The following is a 5,090-nucleotide window of genomic DNA, read 5'->3' on the forward strand; positions in this document are numbered from 1 at the left end:
GGCACCTCGGTCCTTTTATAGCGCGGCGTCGGCCTGCTAACCTACGTCAGTCGGGAGATACCCTTGACCTGATAACGCAAGAGGGTATCCTAGCGCTGCGGGTGCTACCGCTCGGCTGCTGAGGCTGGGGGTGGGGGAAACTGGCTTCTGATTACCTCCTGAGTGGGTGCCGCCGCAACATTGCCTACCTGAGAAATAAGGGAATCTGTCATTTCCTATTACAAGTTTAACAACTTGTCGACGCGAGAGACGGCAGAGTTTGGACTCTGAACAACAAACTATCTGCAGGAGGAACTCAGCGGGTCGTGCAGCATCAGTCTGGGATGGGGGGGCGAAGGGAGAAAAAAATTTATTGGGAAATCGACAACCTCCCCCCCCCCCACCACCACAGACGCTAAGTTTATTCAGCAGATTCTATCTTTAAAATAATGGCTGCTGGAACACTGTTACAAACAAAATTAGGAAGGTTTTGAACTACTGTTCAAAATAAATATATTCACTACGGCTGCCAGTTGATTCAATAAGAAATTCATATTAGCTTATTGCTATATACATCAAGGTGCAATAAGATTCCCTGTTGCTAATCAGTGTACCTGGTAATAATAAATTCAACCACGAACGCAAAGTAGCAGCCTGTTGTAGTGTGAACTGGAGTGTTGCAGAAAGACATACAAAGCGACATATATCCTAGAACGGTCGTTAAAATTCTGAGAACACGGCAGCACCATCCGGAAGGGAATATGGAAAGAGGTGACTGGTTCAGAAGTCGGAAAGCAGTGGGGGGAAAACCTGTTCCTTAAGTCTGGGCTTTCAAACTCATCTATCTTCTCTCAGAAGGCAGAATAGAGAAAAGGGAATGGACACTTGGTAGATGTTGTTGACAATTAATCTTCCTGAAATAACGCACTGCGAAGATGACCTGGATGGAAGGAAGCGTTGAGCCCGGGCTGGAACGGGCAGTGTTTACCGCTCTCTGCAGGTTCTGTCAGCCCCGAGCACAGCGGTTGCCTTACCAGCCGCAATACTTTCTAGGGCACATCTGTAAAATCTGTAAAAAGGCATCCAAACTAGACAAAGAGGGCAGAGCCACGGTTTACAAAGCCCAGGTGCGAAGAATCATGGAGTATGCCTGCTTTTCATGGATGAATGCCTCACAGAGTGTCCTCAGCCAGCTTGATTCCATTCAAAGACTCTCAGCATTATAGGTGTAGGTGAAGCCGCAGCTCGTGAGAAGCTAGCCATCAGTAGCTTACACCATAGATGACAGGTTGCTGCAGCTACTGTGCTATACAAAATGCACACCAGCCACAGCCCTGCAGACCATCGCGCCATGCTGCCTTCATCTTATGAGAGATGGCACACCACACGATCAAGTTTATCTATGCCTGCTCATGCTGTTTCTATGCCTGATGCGAGAACCTACACACTGGATAGAAGCTTCCTTCACTGTGCCATCAGAATTTGGAACAGCCTTCCAGATGCTGTGGTTGGAAACATCAGTGACGATGGGGTTCAAGCCTTCCAGGGTCGAGTGCACAAACACCTATCATCTCTGGGAGGGAAGTCACATGCTTCTTCATAAGCTATCATGAAGGGGACCAGGATGGCAATGCTTGGTTGTTGGTAAGTAGGGTTAATACCTGACTTTCAAGAGCACTTGTGAGTTATGTTCCGGCTGGACTTAGTCCTTAAACTGCTGGAGAACAGTGCGGAAAGAGCAGGTACTGTTTTCTCCCGGTAGGGATTAGTTTTTAGTTCCAAGTGCTCCTGCCACGTTATGTCACCCTGCAACCTTGTGAGGCACTCTGTGAGCCACATGGAGAGGATATCAGAGTGCATCACTGATTACATCAACTTCTGTGTGGACAGCAATGTTCCGACAAGAACTGTCCTTTGTTATTCAAATAACAAGCCATGGGTAACAAAGGACATTAAGGACATCCTGAACGCTAAAAAGAGGGCGTTTAGAGATGGAAATAGGGAGGAGCTGAGGGCAATACAGAGGGACCTGAAAGCAAGGATCAGGGAGGCTAAAGACAGGTATAGGAGGAAGCTTGAGTGGAAACTCCAGCAGAACAACATGAGAGAGGTCTGGAGTGGGATGAGGACCATCACTGGGTTCTGGCAAACTAGCAACAGAGGAGCTGAAGGCAGTGTGGACAGGGTCAACGAACTTAACCTGTTCTTAAACAGAATTGACATTGTGGCCCCTGCCCATCCCCCACGAGTCATCTGTGGTCGGCCCCCAACCAATACATATTCCACTCTCCCCTCCTACCCCTCCTCACAGTCCCCCACCCTGCTCTCATGACTATACCCCTTCCCCACATGAAACCACCACGACGGGCTTCACAGCTGAACAGGTGAGAAGACAGCTGAAACGTCTCAACCCAAGCAAGGCTGCAGGACCAGATGGTGTCAGTACCAGGGTGCTCAAAGCCTGTGCCCCTCAGCTATGTGGAGTACTTCGCCATGTCTTCAACCTGAGCCTGAGGCTCCGGAGGGTTCCTGTGCTGTGGAAGACATCCTGCCTCGTCCCTGTGCCGAAGACACCGCGCCCCAGCAGCCTCAATGACTACAGACCGGTGGCATTGACCTCCCACATCATGAAGACCCTAGAAAGACTTGTACTGGAGCTGCTCCGGCCTATGGTTAGGCCACACTTAGATCCCCTCCAGTTCACCTACCAGCCCCGACTAGGAGTTGAGGATGCCATCGTCTACCTGCTGAACCGTGTCTACGCCCACCTGGACAAGCCAGCAAGCACTGTGAGGGTCATGTTTTTTGACTTCTCCAGTGCGTTCAACACCAATCGCCCTACTCTGCTGGGGGAGAAGCTGACAGTGATGCAGGTGGATGCTTTCCTGGTGTCATGGATTCTTGATTACCTGACTGGCAGACCACAGTACATGTGCTTGCAACACTGTGTGTCTGACAGAGTGATCAGCAGCATTGGGGCTCCACAGGGGACTGTCTTGTCTCCCTTTCTCTTCACCATTTACACCTCAGACTTCAACTACTGCAGAGAGTCTTGTCATCTTCAGAAGTTTTCTGATGACTCTGCCATAGTTGGATGCATCAGCAAGGGAGATGAGGCTGAGTACAGGGCTACAGTAGGAAACTTTGTCACATGGTGTGAGCAGAATTATCTGCAGCTTAATGTGAAAGGTACCGGTGACCCCTGTTTCCATCCAGGGGGTCAGTTAGACATGGTGGAGGATTACAAATACCTGGGGATACGAATTGACAATAAACTGGACTGGTCAAAGAACACTGAAGGGTCATAGCCGTATCTATTTCCTGAGGAGACTAAGGTCCTTTAACATCTGCCGGACGGTGCTGAGGATGTTCTATGAGTCTGTGGTGGCCAGTGCTATCATGTCTGCTGTTGTGTGCTGAGGCAGCAGGCTGAGGGTAGCAGACACCAACAGAATCAACAAACTCATTCGTAAGGCCAGTGATGTTGTGGGGATGGAACTGGAATCTCTGATGGTGGTGTCTGAAAAGAGGATGCTGTCCAAGTTGCATGCCTTCTTGGACAATGTCTCCCATCCACTACATAATGAACTGGTTGGGCACAGGAGTACATTCAGCCAGAGACTCATTCCACCGAGATGCAGCACAGAGCGTCATAGGAAGTCATTCCTGCCTGTGGCCATCAAACTTTACAACTCCTCCCTTGGAGGGTCAGACACCCTGAGCCAATAGGCTGGTCCTGGACTTATTTCATAATTTACTGGCATAATTTACATATTACTATTTAATTATGTATGGTTTTATTACTATTTAATTATTTATGGTGCAACTGTAATGAAAATCAATTTCCCTCGGGATTAATAAAGTATGGCTATGACTATGATTTATCCTTCAATCTCTTTGAATTATGGAGGACAGCATGTGTATAAATGTCTCTCTCCAGCAGACTTCATCATGATCATCATGACTCCAGTATTTCTACTATTTTTCAATGTTTATTAATTGTACATATGATTTTTTGTGTTCTATCGCTGAGCAGCAGTGAACCATCTGATTGGCCTATCAGAGTTCTCTTTGGGAACTAGTTGACTTGATCAGCATTTCTGATTTGGCTATTGTTCACGATTGCACTTAATAAAAAAAGACGTCTGAGAAAATCCTTGAATCTTCTCAGATGCCCAAGCAAGCATATATACTATGCTAATGTAATTTCCTGATAATCGCATCAGTATCATAGGACCAGGTGAGGTTGCTGGTGATATGGATGTCTAGTTACTTGAAGCTGTCGACCATCTCTATGGCAACTCCCCACTGATGAGCACAGTGTGGTATTCACACCTACACCCGCACCCCAGGAGTGGCAAACCTTCTTGAGACTGCGTGCCCAAATTGGCAATAGTTTTCTAAAAGAAAACCTCTTGCGTTACGCAGTAATTTTGAGCAGCGATTATCATTGATTAATAAATTAGTAACAATATTTGTGGACATTTTTACGGAAGAAGGATGATTCTGTTTTATTGTTAATAGATATAGAACAAAGACAGATTAAAATAAATGAAGCATTTTAGAAAATCTATTCAAAAATAAAACATTAACAATAATCTTTTTAAAAGACACCTGAAAAATAAAGCAATTTCCAGCGAGTATTATATTGTGACTATTTACTATCCGAATAATGATGTGTACACCAGGTCGACAAGGATTTCAAAGTCACCTGTTCTCACAACCGTCTCGTTGGTGCCACACCTGCGTGATTTATTTCCTGTCAAAACATTTCGCAGCTCTCGGGGTGTAAAAATTAATTCACTGCTTCAGTTGGGCAGTAAAGATAATCATTATAATCTTTTTTATAATGGGTGGGCTTTAAAGAACCGAGGGGCAGAAACCTTTTGAGTCTGCCTTCCTGGCCACGTGCACCATAGGTTCACCGCTCTTGCTAGATCGTCAACTTGTTTTTTTGCGTCAGAAGGTGTATCTCTGCCCATGAATAGCATGAATACTTTTAGATACAGTAACCACATAAAGGAGAAAGTATGAAATACGACGAATGGTACAAATGAAGTACCATGGTAATAGAACAAAAGGAAACGTCATGGATTTATTCAGTCAAGTGA

Source organism: Mobula birostris, chromosome 6 (assembly GCF_030028105.1).
Source record: "Mobula birostris isolate sMobBir1 chromosome 6, sMobBir1.hap1, whole genome shotgun sequence".
Lineage (NCBI taxonomy): Eukaryota > Metazoa > Chordata > Chondrichthyes > Myliobatiformes > Myliobatidae > Mobula > Mobula birostris.